General features: G+C 35.2%; 1 long non-coding RNA gene across 1 annotated transcript in view; it reads right to left on the bottom strand.

Moving 5' to 3' along the window:
- Window positions 1–422: 422 nt before the first annotated feature.
- The window catches only part of LOC309843363, a 107,316-nt gene continuing 85,991 nt past the window's right edge, over window positions 423–21,747 (bottom strand). The window contains exon 4 of the long non-coding RNA XR_014300094.1: window positions 423–628. This is a non-coding gene — a long non-coding RNA (uncharacterized lncRNA). The remainder of the gene's footprint in view (window positions 629–21,747) is intronic.

Genomic DNA, 21,747 nt, shown 5'->3' with positions numbered 1-21,747 from the left:
CATAAGAGCACGGAAAGGTGTGAGATATTAAGGTGCTTAAGTGCTCCTCATGAAATGTTTATAGCCAATTTATTTATTGCTGGTGATACTATAGATATCCAGAACATGTATCTTTTTCAAAATGTTGTTCGCCTTTTGAGAGCCTGAAAATTTGGGCCTGAACTTCAAGGAGGAAGTGTTAAGAACTCTTCAAGAAATTCTAACTATCTCTACAACATGGTAGAAAGCCAGAAACTAAGGAGACAAATAGGCAGACAAGAGCATTCTCATAGAAAGTAGAAACTCTTAGAATATGAGTCTGATATATTACATATATTATTATGTATTAGCAGTTTTTAATTTTTCTTCATTGTTATTCCAGTTACTATTATCACAAATAATTCCATGCTTAGTGGCAAGAAACAATCATTTATTTTGTTCATGTTTTTATACATCAGGAATTCAAGTAGACCACAGTATAGACAACTTGTCTAAGCTTTATGATGTCTTTGGACTGAGATGGAAGACTCAAGGCCAGGAAACTAGAATCATCTAAAGTATGGCACACTTACACGTCAGACTACTATTGGCTGGTATCCTCTCTTCTCCAAATGGGTCTCTTCATGAAGTCTCTCAGAAAACACATGTCCTGAGAGATAAAGATGGGGTGGTATGGAGAGAAAGAGAAAGGCCAATCATCCTCAATGACTTAACTCAGAAAACACATAGCATCACTTTTACTATGTTCTAATGTGATCAAAGCAAGTCACAAAGAAGAGGACTCATATTCAAGGGGAAGAAGTATAATGGACCTCATCTCTTGAGGTAAGAATGTGTCAATATCACCATAGTGGACTCTAAGGTAGCCCCAATGAGACATGTGTTTGTATTATTTCTTTCCCTTGAGTGCAAACCTTGGGACTACTTCTAACAAACAGAATATGGTAAAGGTGGCAGAATGACACTCCTTTGATTAGATTATGGCATAGGGAAAAAGTGGTATTATGTTGCTCCACAGAAAATACTGCTTAAATATGTTATGGACAGGGGCGCCTGGGGGGCTCAGTGGGTTAAAGTCTCTGCCTTCCACTCAGGTCATGATCCCAGGGTCCTGGATCGAGCCCCGCATCAGGCTCTCTGCTCAACAAGGAGCCTGTTTCCCCCCACCCTCTGCCTGCCTCTCTGCCTACTCGTGATCTCTCTGTCAAATAAATAAGTAAAATCTTTAAATATATATATATGATATATATAATATATATTTTATACATATATATAAAATCTTTAAAAAAATATATATATATATATGTATGTATGTATGTTATGGACAAATGTTTGTGGCCCCTCTCCCAGATTGCTAAATTGAAGCTCTAACCTGCAATGTGATGATATTTGAAGATGGGCATTTGAGAAGTAATTAGGTACTAGGGTGGGGCCCTAATTCTGGGATTAGTACCCTTATAAGAAGAGACACCAGGGAACTTAATCTTTCTCTCTCTGCCATGTGAAGACACAGCGAGGAAGAGAGTCTTTACCAGACATGAACATGCAGGCACCTGATCTTGGATTCCCAGACTCCAGAAATGTAAGAAAATTAGTTTGTTATGTAAGCCACCTGGTCTATGATATTTTGTTATGACAACCTAAGCAGACTAATAGGTTTTATAGAAAAGGTGATTGGATCTAATTCCCAGGATTGTGCTATGCTACATGAAACTTGATCTTAGCAAACTGGAAAGAGCTTATCCTGCTGGCCTTGAAGAAACAAATTGCTATGATGTAAACTGCCTAGGGTAGGTCTACAAGACAAATAACCTCAGTCATCTGGTAGGAGCTGAAGGTCTCAGACCTACAGTTGTAAGGCACTGTGAAAACATCTGAACAAGTTTGGAAGTGGATTATTTCCACTTGTGGAAACACCTCCAGATGAGCAGCAGCCCAGTCAACACCTTGACTATAACTTACTGAGATCCTCAAGCAGAAAACCCAGCTAAGCTATGCCTGATCCTGAACTTTTGGCCAACAGAAATGCAGAGAATACATTAGTGTTGTTTAAACCACTAAATTTCTGGTAAATTATTACACAGGAACAGAAAACCAATACAACCACTTTGTAAGAACAGCATGTGGGATGATGCAACCATCTTTGGGGATACTGTGCCTTCTTAGGAAAATACAATCTACCACAATTGTTCATTCTTTTCTGTCATCTGTAACCCTTCAAAAACCTGAGCTGAATGCAACAGTTGGTGGGAGAAGAGTGGCAAAGGAAGAACCATTCTCAAGATCCCAATAAGTAATTTGCAAAAACTGGATCAAAGGCTCACGGGTAACTGGATGAAGTCATAAACAATATCCAAAACAGCTTTGTGCAACATGTGAACAAGTTCCTCAAAGATTCCAAGAAATCACTACAGTTGGGAATCTGGTAAAATGACAAGACTTCTAATTTCAAATGAGTTTGAGCATCTGACTATTGTTATTTGGGCATTCAAGGGAAATGCGATCTAGACAAGGGCAAAATATATGACTAATAGGTCACGTATGCCTAATATAACTAGAATAGAAATATTGGAATGGAGTATTCCTTATACAAACCATGGAAATCTCTAACTTCTTAAATTCAGTTTATTTTTGCTTAAACTTTTAAGACTTATTGGCCACCCAAAATTCAAATCTACTGTTAATACAATATGTCTTTATATTCATCAACAAATATTTAATAGACATCAGCTATGTGCTGGGCTAAAAGTACACAAAGCCATTCTCAATGGAGAAATCAAATACGTTCATCAAGCATATGGATTTTTCATGGCTCCCATTACTTTACTAGAGAAAATTTTTTATTGCATTAAAATAAATAGAAGCGCTGCCTTCATATTTTCTCTTTTGGAGGACATGTAATAATGTTTATAATAAAGATAATAAAACTACCTAATGTTACTGAGCATATTTTATACACCTGATATTGTGCTAAAAATTTGTATTTACTATTTCTTTTAATGTTTGTAACTCTTCCAGGTAGATACTATGATGAGGAAACTGAGAATTAAATACCAAAGTTGTCTATGGTAATACAAACAGTGATAAAGAGAAGATTGGAGTGTGATTTCCTTTCATATTCAAAATCATGCAGACTAATAAGAAACCTTAAAAATTATTTAATCTCACTACCTTTCTAAGTATTCTTTTGCAAATAACTTATTGAGGAAATTGTCAATCATTATAGATGTGGTTTCAGAATTCTAGTCTCAGCCTGATCCCCTGGGGAGCCCTGGTACAGGAATCACACCATAGAGTTTGTTCCATCCAGAGACAAGGCCCCCCATATAAGTTAGTCAACTTGCTATAAGCTGGGTATGGGGGGTAGGGAGAGGAAGAAAGGAAGGGTATTTTCTGGCATCTCCAGGCAAGGTGGAACCCTCTTGAAATCCTCAGAAAAAGGGTACAGATATATGCTGTTAATAGCCAATACCTATAATAGCTAGAATATGAATACAAAGCCTGCTAAAGGGAATCTGGGCAAAGCTCCAAAAATATCAGATACATCTGCCAAGTGTTTAGCCAACTCATGCTTGGATATTTTCAGTAAGAAAGAACTCCTCATCATACCCCTTCTCCACCTAAGAAGGCGGCCCATTGCAATCCCTGGAATGGCTTGGATAGAAAAGTCTTCCTCTTGTTGGCTGCGGGGGGAATAAAGGGAGGTCATTCCAGGACAGAATATGCAAAGGCCCAGAGTAAAAAAGAGCATAATGCTATGTATTGTTGCCATACCTATTGGTAAGATTTATTGCCATTAAACTTAGGATATGAAAGTATAAGGTGAAAAAGATGGTCTAGGAAGATGGTTATAGGCCAGATAGCCAGATAATGAAAGACCTACATGCCTCATGAAGGACTTATATTATGAGATATCACTAAAATGTATTTTTGCAGGAAAGGAAAATGATCATCTCCTGTATAAAACCCATTCTGGAAACAATGCAGAGAGCAACTCTACCTCATTATATTAACTTTATAAGCTTTCTCATCCTCGTTTCCTCTGGATTATCAGTTCTTCAAGGACAGAAACCTAAGTGCCTAAAACAATTAATGTTTATGGAACTGAAAGGAATTGATCATAAGGAAGAGAAATCATTACAACAACCCAGATAAGGGAGGTTAACAGTCTAAATCAGGAGTCAGCAAACTATAGCCCAGAGGCCTAAATCAGTCTAACACCTCCTTTAAGTAAAATTCTTTTGGAATACAGCCACAGCAATTTGTACACATATTGTCTATAGTTGCATCCATGTTATACAGCAAGTTAAATAACTGTAACAGAGACCATATGGCCTACAAACATAAAAATAGTTGTATGCCATCCTTTACAGAAGAGATTTGCTGACCTGTGGACTAAACTGAAACAGTGGTTATATAAATGAATAGGTGAGATGGATGGAAATTATATTTAGGAGAAAAAAATCAATTGGAGTAGCCACTACTTTTTGTTCCTAGCTCTATTTCTTGATATCATATACACATTAGACACATGCTATAAATACATATAAAAAGCTTGCAAGTATATCAACATAGCTTTCAACAACTACTATTTGTCAAATTTAAATTGAACTATCATTTCCATAAAATTCCCTAAACTCTGAGGAACATACAAGGTAAACCATTTACCGTCAGGCCTAGAGATCCAAAACAGAAACATCATCAACCTGTTTGGTCCACATAGAGACTGATAGTCCTGCAGTAATGGGACAGTTCCACATAATGGGACATGTCTCTTAGGGAAATATTCTAAACCTCTAAATCATTGCCATATTCTGGTCTTCAGAGATGGCCTAAATCTTTTTCACCTCATTAAACTGCTCTGCACCAGAGTCCTCTAAAAACTTTTTATCTGAAAAGTCCCCATAAGGCCTGAAATTTCTTTTCCCTTCTGTATATGGTCGGAACATAAAAGATTGCAATTCAAAGAAAAAGTAAAGAACTGTCATGGTCCTTTTTGTTGGTATTAATCTCTGAACAGCAGATTTAGGGTGACTTTTTTTTTCAGTTCCTGGTTCTCCACTTCCTGTTTGAATATACACTACAAAGTGTCAGTGAAATGTATTTATAGGACACAGTGGGCCAGTTGCTAGGTCTTTTGTATCAGGACTTAAAGGATAAAGGCAGGCTCCTTTCTTGAAAAAAAAAAAAAAAAAAAAGGCAATCTGTAGCCATAGAAACATCTAATCTTAGTTATAGCACCAATATCCTGAGATGGGCAAATAATAATAATAATAATAATAATAATAATTTAGATTAAAAGTTAACTATAAAAATTGATTTTTAAACACCACACCTTGAATAACAAACCAATCAAGAAAACTTTTCCTACCTTCCATGGAATAAATTTAAGAAAAATGAAACAACAAATGATATATTGGTACTTTTATATTTGAAGATTATTTACCTCAAATATTTAGTTGCTGTCATTATTTGGAAGAGAATATAGTCCACCATACATGATACACCAAAATATTTCTCAAATTAATTAAATATTTAAGTGTGAAGACAAGCATAAAAATATAGAACCAGAGGAGATATAAGTAAACATTTCTGATTTTACAATGGAGGAGGATTCTTTAAAAATATGAGTTAAACCAGAATCTGAAAGACTGATCTGACTTCAACATATAAAAACTTAAGACTTATAGATATATTAAAACAGAATAGTCAAAATTTAAAAACAAGTAACCAAGAAAGAAAATGTTTTATTGGCTATGACTAGAAGTTCCATTCCTTTTTTTTACAAGAGGAAACACATAATAACGTGATTTTTTTTTTAAAAAAAAAAAGCACAAAATACGAGGATATGCATAAAGATGGAATAAAAATGACCAATAAATAAATGAAAAATATATGAAAAAACTCAGTGTCCAAATATAAAAACTACCTTTTATTTTTTTGCTTGTATAAAAGCAAAGATTTTTATTTAAAAGATAGTACACAGATATATTAGTTCAAATGTTTTTGGTTGTGAATCACAGAAAACAAATTCAAAGTAATTTAAACAGTGAAAAATTACTACCTCAAAATTTTGTTATCCCAGAGACAGGATTGCCTTTAGGCCTGGTTTAATCAGTAATCAAGCTCCAATTCTCTGAAAGTTTTTGGACCTGGTCTATTTATTTAACAGCATTGTGCTAAAGCTGGCTACCTTCATGAAGGCAAATGGTTACCAGGACTTGGCTTTTTATGACACCATTCAAAAAAAGAGAGAGTATCTCTCCTGTCACCTCAGTCCTGGCATTCATTCCAATTGGATAAGTTTAAGTCATGTTTCCAATATTTGACCAATGATCATGGTCAGGGAAATGGTATCTTCTAATTTGATTAGTCCTGTGTTAGATGTCTATGCCTGAACCAATCACTGTGGCAAGAGAAAAAACAATTTGATAATTGACTTAAATCATTTAGGATCCATTCTTGTTATTTAGGTGGGGTAAATTCGTATCATGCAGCTGATACATAATGGGGAAAAGGAATAAACTAGCTGCACTGATAATGCATAGAGAAACAAGCTCAGTCAGGCACAGTGCACAGAGCAATCAATTATTAAATATTTATAAGAAAATTGGACTATAAATATCAAAGCCTTAAAAATGTACACACCACTGTTATGCTGAAAATAAAAAAAAAATAAATTAATAAAATAAAAAAAAAAAATGTACACACCACATTTTTTTCCAGAATTCTTTATGTTAAAATTTATCCTAAAGGAATAATCATGGAAAATACAAAGATATATCTATTATATTTGTTTAGAATACCCAAAAGTTAATATCCAACAATGGAAAATTACTTATGATATGATACATGAATTGTATATTATATAGTGTAAAAGAATATTTACTGACATATAAAACTGCTCAAGATGTATTATTTAATAGAAAAAAATAACAAAATAATCTATATTAGTTACTTGTTTTTAAATTCTGAATAATCTGGGATGCCTGGGTGGCTCAGATTATGATCTGCCTTCAGCTCAGGTCATAATCCCGGGGTCCTAAAATGGAGTGCAGCATGGAGCTTCTTGCTCAGTGTGGAGCCTGCTTCTCCCTCTGCCTGCCACTCCCCCATGTGTGCAAGCTCGCACATGTTCTCTCTCTCTCTGACAAATAAATAAATAAATAAAATCTTTAAATTCGGAATAATCTGTTTTGAGATATCCAAAAGTCTTAAGATATTACCCTCTATTTATAAAATATACATACATATATGTATACATTGAAAAATACTTAAATACATCAAAATATAAATAGGTGTTTTCTCTGGAGAGAAGGAATTACAGTTTTTATTTTTCATAATTTTTTGTATTTTGTAAATTTTCTTAATACTTATGAACTATTCCAGTAATGAAAAGAATTCATGTTTAAGAGAAGAATTATAAATAGTAATTAATAAATAGTTTAAAAGAAATAATTAAACAAATCTACATTTTGAAAAAAATTTAATGGGAACTGTGACTTTAAGACTCCCTGATATGAGGAAGTGGTGATGCAACATGGGGGCTTAAGTGGGTACGAGAAGAATAAATGAAAGAAGATGGGATTGGGAGGGAGACAAACCATAAGTGACTCTTAATCTCACAAAACAAACTGAGGGTTGCTGGGGGGAGGGGGTTTGGGAGAAGAGGGTGGGATTATGGACATTGGGGAGGGTATGTGTTTTGGTGAGTGCTGTGAAGTGTGTAAACCTGGTGATTCACAGACCTGTACCCCTGGGGATAAAAATATATGTTTATAAAAAATAAAAAATTATATTAAAAAAAAAAGAATGTGTTGGTGAAAATTTCCAAAAGTTCCCAACTGCAGGTTGAAAAAAAACCCACATAAAAGCAAATATCTACAAATGGAATCTTTAAATAATCTGCATCTTATTCCTGGAGGAACAGCAGCATGAAGCCATCCTTTAGTTGCACAGTATTAGCCCACCTGAGTTTAACGCTCAGATTAACACTGACTTTATCCATAATGACTCTTCTACCCTCTGGGGAAAAGCTTAGGATAAGCAAAGAAATACCAAACCTCCCCAGAGGGCTTTCCAACTCCCTAAGGAACCCTTTTTTGAGAACAGGCCCAAATACTCATATTTATACATCTGTGCAAGTGATGGTTAATGACCAAAAATTGCACTCTAGGTAGTTCCAACTGTACTATATGTAGCTTCAACTTTCCTGTAATTGATTCAAAGAACAAATGTTGTTCTGGACTTTGGGAAGATATGTGTACACTAGGTTATAGGAATAATCACCTAAATTTAACATGGTAATTTCTAAAAGTCATTTAAACTATATCTAAGTTTACTGGTTTCATCTGTTGATGTATTATATAGGAACAGACTACAAAGCTAAATATACATGATCTAAGGGAGAGCAGCAAAGTTGAAAAATACGCAACCCTGTATAATGGGAGAGGATTCCACGCATAGGTGCTTTCTACACATAGCCGATCCTAGCTCCATTGTTGTAGAACGTACTCTATTCTTTAATCAACATAATACAAAAAGAGACCAAAAACATAGCAGCAACTGAAGAAAAGGGGAGAAGAGAACACACAGTATCAAGGAAAAGTTTATTTTTCTGATTTATGATTTAAGAAAGCAAAAAAAAAACCTTAAAAATTTTAAGTGCAAGTAAAAAGAAATTAAAAGCACCCATAATAATTTGACAACCAAAATATTTTTGAAAGTTTTACACCAGTTCAGTGTGTATGTAATATACACATGTGCTTATATGTGTTTAGTATACTACATATTGAAGTTAAATATATTTAATATAGTTTGATATATATTGTTTAAAAGCTTAATATTATGTTTATGTTATATATACATACAAACATATACATTTATGTATATGCTTTTGACCTGCTATTTTCACTTAAATATATTATAAATATTTCTATGGTAGGAAACTGCCTTTGGTATTACAGTATTTTATCACAATGCTATTTTATTCTATAAATATACCAAAAGTTATTCAACCAGCCCACCATTGTTAGAAATTTAATTTTGTTTTCTCCCATATTTTATTTCAAGTAATGTCATTTTTTGAAATATTGTTTTATTATTTAACACAAAGTGCTACATTCTTTGATTATATCATTATTATAAAAACCTTCTATCAGAATTCCTTGGTTAAAAACAAATTTAAAATGTTAAGGTTCTTGATGTGCATATCAATTATGAAGTCTTCAGTTGCTATTAAAAATAAAAATAATCTAAATTTAAATTATTTAAATAGCTTTATCAAAGATTTTTTAGTGGAGCTCATGAGTCCAGAGATAACTCAGGGCACATAGTTGGTTTCCTCCAAAATTCAACAATGTTACGAAGACCCTGCTTCCTTTTTATGCAACCATATGATAATTGACTCTCTCTGCTTGACTTATTTCACTCAGCATAATCTCTTCCAGTCCCGTCCATGTGGCTACAAAAGTTGAGTATTCGTCCTTTCTGATGGAGGCATAATACTCCATAGTGTATATGGACCACATCTTCCTTATCCATTCGTCCATTGAAGGGTATCTTGGTTCTTTCCACAGTTTGGCGACCGTGGCCATTGCTGCTATAAACATTGGGATACAGATGGCCCTTCTTTTGACGACATCTTATCTTTGGGGTAAATACCCAGGAGTGCAATGGCAGAGTCATAGGGAAGTTCTCTTTTTAATTTCTTGAGGAATCTCCACACTGTTCTCCAAAAAGACTGCACCAACTTGCATTCCCACCAACAGTGTAAGAGGGTCCCCCTTTCTCCACATCCTCTCCAACACATGTTGTTTCCTGCCTTGCTAATTTTGGCCATTCTAACTGGTGTAAGGTGGTATCTCAATGTAGTTTTAATTTGAATCTCCCTGCTTCCTTTTGTCTCCTACTCTGCCTATTGTGATACTAGGGAGATAACAAACAACTCCTGTGAATACATTTATACATTTTTTTCTCCTTTAGGGTCAAAGAAAGTACATCTTCCCCAATACTCAAGCAAAAATCCTAAACTTCATTCTAGATAAATCTGGGTCATGTGCCTATTCTTGAGCCAACAGCTTTGGCAGGAGGGTTAGATATTGTCGATTTACAGTCCCACAAATAGAGTTCAGGTTACCTCCAGCCTTCACAAATATTGAGAATTAACCTTTAAATACTCACAATAAAATCAAAAGCTGTCAACTTGATGAAAGAAAAGAGTAAGCCATTATTCTTTTTCCTTTCTTTCTTTTCTTATCAGTTTAATTTTTTTTTTTTTTAGAAACCTGCTTTTTATTTTTTTCATTATATTCATTTAGCCAACATATAGTACATCATTAATTTTTGATGTAGTGTTCAATGATTCATTAGTTGCATATAACAACCAGTGCTCATCACAACCCATGCCCTCCTTAATACCCATCACCTGGTTACCCCATCCCCATATTCCCCTCCCTTCTGTAATCCTCAATTTGTTTCCCTGAGTCCAGAGTCTCTCATGGTTTTTCTCCCTCTCTAATTGCTTCTCACTTTTCCCTCCCTTCCCCAACTGTCCTCTTGCTACTCCTTATATTCTACATATAACTGAAACCATATAATTGTCTCTCTCTGCTTGACTTATTTCACCTAGCATAATCCCCTTTAATTCCGTTCATGTCGATGCAAATGGTAGGCATTCATCCTTTCTGATAGCTGAGTAATATTCCATTGCATATATGAACCACATCTTTATCCATTCACCTGTTGACGGACATCTCAGCTCCTTCCACTATTTGGCTATTGTGGACATTGCTGCTATGAATATTGGAGTGCATGTGTCCCTTCTTTTCACTACATCTGTATCTTTGGGATAAATACCTAGTAGTGCAATTGCTGGGTTGTAGGGTAGCTCTATTTTTATGCATCTTGAGGAAACTCCATATGGTTTTCCAGAGTGGCAGTTTGGCCTATTTAATAGTGAAAGCTTGAACTCTAAACTAAGATGGTCTATATTTGCATTTTGTTTCCTCAACTAGTTAAGACTTGTTTCATCTTACATAAATTAGGGTAATTTTCTGAAAAACAAGAATAAAACAGGATCCCCTTCTTAAATTCCTATAAAGATAAAATAAAACTTTAAAAAATTTGGTAGGGGTGCCTGTATGGCTCAGTCACTTATTTGCCCAACTCCTGATTTTGGCTCAGGCCATGATCTTGGGGTTGAGAGATCAAGCCCTGTGTCGGGCTCCATGCTGATCCTGGAGTCTACTTGGGATTCTCTCTCTCCCCCCTCTTTCTCTGCCCCCACCACCTCACTCTCACTAAAAACAAAAACAAGCAAACAAACAAACAAACAAACAAAAAACCTTGGTAAATGTTGGGTTTTGTTATAATTATATTATTTGTATTACTAAATTGTTGTGATTACCTATTCATTCCAAGAGCTAATTTTTCTATGGGAATAGCAATTTTTTAAAAAATTTTAAATTCAGTGTAGTTAACATACAGTGTTATATTAGTTTCAAGTGTACAATACAGAGATTCAACAATTCTATACATTTCCCAGTGCTTATCAAGATAAGTGTAATCTCCTTCATGTTTTTCACCCATCCCACCAACCACCCACCCACCAACCCTCTAACAACCATCAATTTGTTCTCTATAGTTGAGTTTGTTTTTTGCTTCATCTCTATTTTTCTATGTTCATTTATTTTGTTTCTTAAGTTCCACATATAAAGGAAATCTTATCGTATGTCTTTCTCTTATTTCATTTAGTATTATACTCTCTATATCTATCCATGTTGCTGTAAATGGCAAGACTTCATTTTTTCTAACTGAGTAATATTCCACTGTGTACCACATTTTCTTTACTCATCTATCAGTGGACACTTGGGCTGGTTCCATCTTTTGGCTATTGCAAATAATACTGTGATAAATGTGGGTACATATATCTCTTCAAATTAGTGTTTTTATATTCTTTGGGCAAATACTTTGAAATGGAATTACTGGAACATACAGTAGTTCTATTTTTAGTTTTTTTAAGAAACGGCCATACAGGGGTGCCTGGGTGGCTCAGTGGATTAAGCCACTGCCTTCAGCTCGGGTCATGAACTCAGTGTCCTGGGATCGAGCCCCGCATCAGGCCCTCTGCTCAGCAGGGAGCCTGCTTCCCCCTCTGTCTCTGCCTGCCTCTCTGCCTACTTGTGATCTCTCTCTGTCAAATAAAATAAATAAAATCTTTAAAAAAAAAAAAGAAAGAAACTGCCCTAAATGTTTCCACTATATGAGTTCTGTTTGCACCAGTTTGCTTTCCCACCAATAGTACAAGTGGGTACTTTTTCTCCACTTCTTCGCCAACACTTACTGTTTCTTGTGTTTTTTACTTAGCCATTCTGACAGGTATGAAGTGATATTTCATTGTGCTTTTGTCTTGCATTTCCTTGATGATTAGTGATATTAAGCATTTTTTGGCTATCTGTATGCGTTCCTTGGAAAAATGTCTGTTTGTGTCTTCTGCCATTTTGAATTGGATTATTTAGGTTTTTTGAGTTATTTAAGTTCTTTCTGTATTTTAGATACTAACCCTTTATTGTATATGTCATTTGTAAATATCTCCCCCAATTCAGTAAGTTGTCTTTTAGTTTTGCTGATTGCTTCTTTTGCTGTGTAGAAGCTTTTTATTTTGATGTATCCCCACTAGTTTCTTTTTGGTTTTTTTTCCCCCTTGCCTCAGGAGACTTATATAGAAAAATGTTGCTATGGCCAATTTCAGAGAAATTACAACCTGTGCTCTCTTGTAGGATTTTTGTGGTTTCAAGACTAAAATTTAGATACTTAATCCATTTTGAATTTATTTTTATATATGGTATAAGAAAGTGGTTCATTTTTCTCAGCACCATTTGCTGAAAAGACTGTCTTTTTCTCACTGCATATTCTTGCCTCCTTCATTGAAGATTAACTGACTAAATAATGTTGGGTTCATTTCTGGGTTTTCTATTCTATTCCATTGATCTCTGTGTGTTTGTTTTTGTTCCAGTACCACACTGTCTTAATCACTACAACTTTGTATATAACTTTGGGTCTGGAATTGTGATGCCTCCAGTTTGGTTTTTCTTTCTGAAGATTGTCTTGGCTATTTGGAAACTTCTGTGTTTCCATACAAACAAGGATTGTTTGTTCTCATTCTAGAAAAATGCTGTTGATATTTGGATAAGGATCTCATTAAATCTGTAGATTGCTTTGGGCACTATGGATATTTTAACAATATCTTTTCTTCCAATCCATGAGCACAGAATGTCTTTCCATTTGTGTCATCTTAAATTTCTTTCATCAATTTTTCATAGTTTCAAAGCATAGGTCTTTCACTTCTTTGGTTAAATTTATTCCTAGGTATTTATTATTTTTGGTGTAATTATAAATGGAATTGTTTTCTTAGTTTACCTTTTTACTGCTTCTTTATTAGTATATACGAATACAACAGACTTCTGTATATTGATTTTGTATCCTATTACCTTACTGAAGCCATTTATCTGTTCTAGTAGGTTTTTTTGGTGGAGTTGTTAAGGTTTTCTCTATATAATATCATGTTAACTGTAAACAGTGAAAATTTTACTTTTTCCTTACCAATTTGGATGCCTTTTCTTCCTTTTTTTATTTTAATCTGATTGTTATGATTAGGAATTCCAGTACTCTGTTGAATAAAGGTGGTGAGAATGGACATCCTTGTCTTGTTTCTAACCTTAGGGAAAAGTTTTCAGTTTTTCACCATTGAGTATGATATTAGCTGTGGGTTTTGGAAATAGCCATTTTTAATCATAAAAAGGGAGGTTTTATTTTATTGTTTGAAATGTCTATTTCCTCATTTAAGACATATATTTAGGTATAACTATGTCTTCAGTAGTTAAATGACAATGCCTACAGACAGTGGTAATGAGTATCTGAAAACTTGAAAAAGCAGTCATGTTTTAAAAAAACGGAAAATCAATCACTGAAAATTTTTTGGCTTATCCTCCTCCACCTCCAAGACACTGCATATAAGACACTTGTGCTATTGTATCTCTCTGGAATCTACAGAAAGCTAGACTTTCTTCAGTGTAGCATTTCAGACAAAAATGCCAACAGCGTTACTTAATTACAGGGCTAATGTCAAAATGAGTCACTCTGAAGACACAACTGGAATCATATATGATAAACATTATGTTAGACTTTTTATAAAATCAACAAATAACTGTAAACCTCAGCCTTTTGTTACAATAATATCTTTAAAAACTAAAGAGGAGTCCCTCATTCACAAGTTATGAATACTCTTGTCCTAATATAGGAATAGCTTAATTTACAAAAACCTTATATGAAGCCATTCCTCTAACTGGGAATAGAAATGGCATTTTTAGTTTGTTCAATGTGTAGTATGATTCCTATCTGAGTACTGTTATTTCTGGCTCCCTGATGAGCCACTGTTAGGATTGGTCAAAAAGGATCTGGGCCCCCTTCTTCTCTTTTGGATGTTTTCTTCCTCTGAAATTAGTTAGAACAGAGAGAGAGCTTTTTTTCTTCCACCTCAGAATTTAGCAATTCTGATTCCTAAACAGATGAGTTCTAAGGAAATCGAACTTATTTCAGCTGTGTGCCCAAAGCTCTCTCCCTGCCTCATAAAAGCAGCATGCCATAGATACATTACTATTGACTGTTGTTCAATGTCATGGTTACTTATCTTCCATTATATATAAATGGTGATTGTAGAAAGCTCTCTATCATGCAAATGGTTCTTATTATCTCAAGCTTAAAACACACCCTTTAAGAAAGTGGGAAGTTGTGCCCTGTTCTGCAATATTTGGCAGTGTTCATTTTAACTGAATCATTTGTTAGAGCAAAATTACTGTAACCTGTAATAAATGCTAAGATTGTCAGATGCATACTTGTACTGAATTAATATTTTATAGCTTCTTGGCCCTGTGTGGGCTGACTGTTCTACTGGAATGCTCTAGTACCATGGAAACGCTTGGAGATATTTTCTCTTAATCGTAAGAATGTTTGACAGATAACAGTACAGTACTATGGAATTAAACTCCATTGCTGATTAATTCTGATCAGCTTATAACTTGCTTTATCCTATTATTTCAGGGTTTCTTTTTTATTTTATTTTAAAGCATTGCAACATCTGTCCTTGTCCATAATCACTCCTTAAAAGCCTTATTGTCAGTATTATATTGTCTATGTAATTATCAAATAGAAGAAGATACCCAGTTTTTTTAATTAAAATTTTCTCTATTTTTAAAAAATCCAATCTGTGAACTATGAGTAAAATCTTTTGAAGAATTACTTTTTTAAAGAAGAAAACAATTCTGTAACATCTTTCCATTGCTAAACTGTGTATTTTTTTTAGGTACAGTTATATTAACCTTAAATTCTAATGCCAAAAAATATTGGTATTTAGTTAGAAAAAAATATTTGTAGTCTTCAAAACAAAATATGAAGAATGTATATTATATATTTTTGTATCTAAGGAACATACTATACTTCTACCTTTCTAGTCTAATGAGATGAAACAGAAAATATTTATTATTTTCTACTTTAAGACCTCTGAATCAGTTGCCTCAAGTTTTACCCTAAACTCCCATGACTTTCATGAATCACATTCATAATGGAAGCCAAGCATCTAAATCTTTAGGCAGTTTCCAAGAGAAGTAGATAACTGCTAATGACATTCTTTCTTGGTTGTTCCTTTTCTCAAACCCATCTAAGAGGGTTCAAGTAGTTGTTTGTGACCAACTCACTAAAATGTTTTCTTTTCTCCTATTATGGCTCTGCCATAAACACTGGGAGGCTCTGACTCTCTTAACTCTAAAAGAAAAAAGCCTTTCACTTCGGTATTTTGGTTCTACCAAGTTGGCCCAAATTCACCTTAGTCCTTAGCCCTGGTCCTCACTTGGGACTATTTTGACACACCACTAACACTAACTATAAGCAGAACACTGGTAAGTACAGCTCATCAACTGACTCAATTTTTTTCTTGTGAACCTGTCCATGTAGCTTTTACCTTTCCTCTCTCCACAGAGTTAAATATTGAGGAATAGTGAAGAAAGCAATATTTAGATCAATCAGTTGAACATTATTGGAGAAAAGCTGTAAATACATTAAATATTTCTCCTATCACATGGAGTTTATTGAGGGAAGATATTAGCTCTGGTTAGGAGTAGCTGGGAAAGGTTTTATAGCAGAAAGGACACTTAAACATTATGTGTGCATGTGTTGGAAAGAATAGCAACCCAAGGCGGAAAGAGAGACTAATAAGCAAAGCGTAGGGGGAAAAAAATGGTCCCCCAATGCTACCCACTTAGAATCTGACTATATTACCTTAATTTGGCAAAAGGGACTCTGTAGAGGTGATTAAATTAGGAAGTTTTGAGATGGGAGGTTACCCTGGATTATCCAAATGCACCATAAATACCAGAAGTGCTCTTATTTTAAAAGAGGAAGCAGAAGTGTGAATCAGAGAAGGAGACTTGAGGACAGAAGCAGAGGTGAGAAGGATACTGTCTCTAAAAGTTGGAAAAGGGAAGGAAATAGACTCCCCCTAATATCTTCAATTGTTTATTAGACTTTTATTTAAAAAGTCTGCAACACCTAGATTTTGGCCTACTGACACCCATTTCAGATTTCTGACCTCTAGAATTACAAAACAGTAAACTTGTGTTGAGTTTGTGATTCTTTCTTATAGCAGCAATAAGAAATGTACACAAAGGCAAATAGGGAAATATGTGCTATAGGCTATTAATCCTATGATACTCCCTGGTGTAAAGATGAAGTAGCTATAGCTCATGGAAGTTAATTTCTTTGCCCAAATTCACAAATCTGTAAGTGTTAGTGCTGAGCAAGAGCCAAGGTCTACCAACTCTTCAGCTCTCCTCACTGTACCACATCCCTTGTTCATACCAGGCCACCCAATTTCAGAGGAGTTTGAGTGAAAGTCCAAAGGGTGTAAAACTGTATTCTCTAGCAATAACTTTAAAACTTTCAAGCAAGGAGTGGTATAATCAATTAATTTAATAGCATAACATAAAATAAATAAAGAGGGAGGGAAAAACATCTAGAACAGATTAGGCTAAAGGAAAGTTGAGGAGACAGGAAACAAAGGCCTGAACTGAGGCCAACAGTGGGAATAGAGATAGGTATATTGTTTATACAGGTGGGAAGGGGTGAGGAGGAAATTGTTTTCCTTTGGTAATAAATGAGAAGGGTTAAAGTTTTCTAATATGTATATACCTCTTAGAAAATAAGTTAGCCACTCAAAGAAGAAATAATACCATTCTCCTGAAGCTATTTCAAAAAAACAGAAACAAAAAGAAAACTTCCAGACTCTTTCTAGGAGGCCTGCATTACCTTGATCCCAAAACCAGGCAAAGACCCCATCAAAACAGAGAATTTCTGACCAATATTCCTGATGAATACAGATGCCAAAATTCTCAAGAAGATCCTAGCTAAAAGAATCCAACAGTACCTTAAAAGGATTATCCATCATGACCAGGGATGCAAGGCTGGTTCAACATTCACAAATCAATCAATGTGATAGAACATATAAATAAGGGAAGAGAAAAGAACCACATGGTCCTCTTGATACAGAAAAACCATTTGACAAAATACAACATCCTTTCCTGATTAAAACTGTCCAAGGACAGGGATAGAATGAACATTCCTCAACTTTATAAAATCCATCTATGAAAAACCCACAGTGAATATCATTCTCAATGGGGAAAAGCTGAGAGCCTTCCCACTGAGATCAGGAACACAACAAGGAAGCCCACTCTTGCCACTATTGTTCAATATAGTACTAGAAGTCCTAACAACAGCAATCAGACAACAAAAAGAAATAAAATGTATTCAGATTGGCAAAGAAGTCAAACTCTCTTAGCAGATGACATGATACTCTTCATGAAAAACGCAAGTTTCCAGCCTCAAATTACTACAACTCATACAGTAATTCAGTAATGTGGCAGGATACAAAATCAAAGCACAGAAATCTGTTGCTTTCTTATGCATTAACAATGTAACTGTAGAAAAAGAAATTAGAGAATGGATTCCACTTATAATAGCTGTAAGATACCTTGGAATAAACCTAACCAAAGAGGTAAAGGATCTATACTCTAGGAACTACTAAACACTCATGAAAGAAATTGAAGAAGACACAAAAAGATGGAAAAACATTCCATGCTCATGGATAAGAAGAATAAACATTGTTAAAATGTCTATGCTACCCAGAGCAATCTATGCTTTCATGCCATCCCAATCAAAATATCAATGGCATTTTTCAAAATGGTGGAACAAATAATCCTAAAACTTGTATGGAACCAGAAAAGAACCTGAATCACCAAGGAAATGCCAAAAAAGAAAAAACAAAATTGGAGGCATCATGATGCCTGATTTCAAGGTATATTACAAAGGTGATCACCAAGACAGCATGGTACTGGCTACAAAACACATAGACCAATGGAACAGAATAGAGAGCCCACATATGGACCCCAACTCTATGGTCAACTAATCTTGGACAAAGCAGGAAAAAGCAGTCTCTTCAATAAATGGTGCTGGGAAAACTGGACAGTTATATATAGAAGAATGAAACTGGACAATTCTCTTACACCACATACAAAGATAAACTCTAAATGGATGAAAGATCTCAATGTAAGACAGGAATCCATCAAAATCCTTGAGAAGAACATAGGCAATAACCTCTTCAACACCGGCCACAGCAACTTCTTTCAAGACACGTCTCCAAAACCAAGGGAAACAAAGCGAAAATGAACTTTTGGGACTTCATCAAGATAAAAACTTCTGCACAGCGAAGGAAATAGTCAACAAAACAAAGAGGCAACCCATGAAATGGGAGAAGATATTCACAACTGACACTACAGACAAAGGGCTGATATCTAAGGTCTATAAAGAGCTTCTCAAACTCAACACCCAAAAAAATAGCTAATCAAGCCAAAAAATGGGCAGAAGACATGAGCAGACACTTCTCCAAAGAAGACATACAAATGGCTAATAGACATGTGAAAAAATGTTCATCATCATTAGCCATCAGGGAGATTCAAATCAAAAGCACATTGAGATACCACCTTACACCAGTTAGAATGGCCAAAATTAACAAGACAATAAACAGCAAGTGTTGGAGAGGATGTGGAGAAAGGGGAACCCTCTTACACTGTTGGTGGGAATGCAAGTTAGTGCAGCCACTTTGGAAAAAAGTGTGGAGATTCCTTATGAAATTAAAAATAGAGCTACCCTATGATCCAGCAATTACACTACTGGGTACTTACCCCAGAGATAGAGATGTAGTGAAAAGAAGGGCTGTATGCACCCCAATGTTCATAGCAGTAATGTCCACAATAGCCAAAATGTGGAAAGAGCCAAGATGCCCTTCAACAGGTGAATGGATAAAGAAGATGTAGTCTATATACACAATGGAATATTACTCAGCCTTCAGAAAGGATGACTACCCAACTTCTGCATCAACATGGATGGGACTGGGGAGATTACATTAAGTGAAATAAGTCAGACAGATAAAGTCAATTACTGTATGGTTTCAATTATTTGTGAAACATAAGAAATAGCTTGGAGGACATTAGGAGAAGGGAAAAATGAAGGGGGAATAATTGGAGTGGGAGATGAACCTGAGAGACTATGGGCTCCAGGAAACAAACTGAGGGTTTCAGAAAGGAGGGGTTTGGGGAGATGGGTGAGCCTGGGGATGGGTATTAAGGAGGGCACAGATTGCATGGAGCACTGGGTGTTATATGTAAACAATGACTCATGGAACACTACATCAAGAAGTAATGATGTATGTTATGGTGACTAACATAACAAAATAAAATTTAAAAAGAAAGAAAACAAGTTAACACATTTAAGTAGGTTGTATAAATATAAATCATAGTTTTCAGATAAAAATTAAGTTTTTAACCTGCATCAGACTATTTTAACTGTTAAATCCCCATTTCAGAAGAGTTTTGAAATTGCTTAAAAAATAAATGAATCCCAATACTGTATTACTTACAATAATACCTGAGTTCTTTTTTTATCTCATTGAGGTCAACTATCTGGCAACCAGTGAAAATTGAGAATAGAAAAGTGTCACTCTGTTCTTCTCAGAGTAACAACAATATACTCTCTAAATCATCACCTTTCTGACAAGTCTGTCTTAACCTTATCCATCTCTCTATTAACCTGTTCTACTCCCTTCATATGATGTTGGTAAGCTACAAAAATATCTTTGGATGGTCATCTTTGTTATACATCTAAAACGTTTGTTGCTGCATTAGGACATGTTATTTATCGTTCCTACTCCTCTGTCAATTTTCATCATGCCCATTTTTCAATCTTGATTACCTTTGCGATTTGGTTCTTATATGTTTCTACCAACTTTTTCAGAGTGCTGAACTCTGACAATGGCCTTAATAGGCTGAATAATGATTCACCCAGGATGTCTATGTCATAATGTCCATAACTTGTGAATATATGTTACCATATATGGCAAAATGGACTTGGCAAATTTGATTAGGATCTTGAGATAGGGAGACTATCCTAGATTTTCCAGGTGGGCCTAATGTAATCACAAGGGTCCTTCTGAGGGAATGAGAGGCAGGAGAGAAAGGAAAAGGGAGAAAGTGAAAAAGCGAAGGTTACAGATAAACAGACGAAGAGAGATGAGGAGGGGGACTAATGATCACATTCCGATTCTCAGAAATAACCTAATCTAAAAATAACATCAACTTTTACTTACTCCTAAATTCAACTAGTGAGAGAGAGGAAGTGAAATAAATGCCCTCACACAAAGGGGGCGGAAGATGAGGCAGATCTACATAACACCCAGCCATACAGATATCAGGTCTACCTTGGACATTTGGGGGTTGGTGGGTGGAGTTTCCAAAAGCTAAAGAAAAAATTTTAGTGCAACTTCCTTACTGACACTTATCCCCATATTCTGCTAACCTTATCTCCATGTCTCCCACATCTCCTTACCCCCACAACAAGGACAAAAAGAAAAAGGAAGAAAAAGAAGAGAAATTAACATTTTTGAGCACCTATTAATGTCAGACAAGATGTGAGATGTTTTTAACTTGTTACATTTTTTAAAAGATTTTATTTATTTATTTGGCAGACAGAGATCACAAGTAGGCAGAGAGGTAGGCAGGGTAGGGGGGTGGGGGGGAGCAGGCTTCCTGCTGAGCAGAGAGCCCAATGCAGGGCTAGATCCCAGAACCCTGGGATCATGATCTGAGCCAAAGGCAGATGCTTAACCCACTGAGCCACCCAAGCGCCTCTTCTTAAAAGAACTAAAATTTCTGAGCCTTTAATGTGGGCCAAGCATTGTGTGTCATACATAATTTATCTCATGCTAACAAATATTCTTTGAGGTTGATGGTATTTGTATCTCCATTTTGTAGATTAGAAACAACCTTACAGGTTAAGTAATTGCCAAAATCAGACATCTGGCAAATTGCAAGGCTGAGATTCAAATGCAGGTCCATCTCATGCCAAAGCCTGAATTCTTAACCACTGCTCTAAGAGGTAGGTACTATTTTTCTTTCCTTATAGATAAAAAAATGAGTCAAAGACGAATAAGTAACTTATGTTACTTTCTCCAAATGAAAATTAGCTTATACAACTTAAAAATATTATACACATGATAACAAGCATTATATTTGGAAAGCTGGTAGGGTTCAGCTTTTTGGTGGCTCTATAAATTGATTTTATAAAAACCATACCCTTACAATGAATCTTGGAACACTGAAAAAATAA

Source organism: Mustela nivalis, assembly GCF_964662115.1.
Source record: "Mustela nivalis genome assembly, chromosome: 10".
Classification (NCBI taxonomy): domain Eukaryota; kingdom Metazoa; phylum Chordata; class Mammalia; order Carnivora; family Mustelidae; genus Mustela; species Mustela nivalis.
This window is presented reverse-complemented; position numbering and strand designations above follow the sequence as displayed.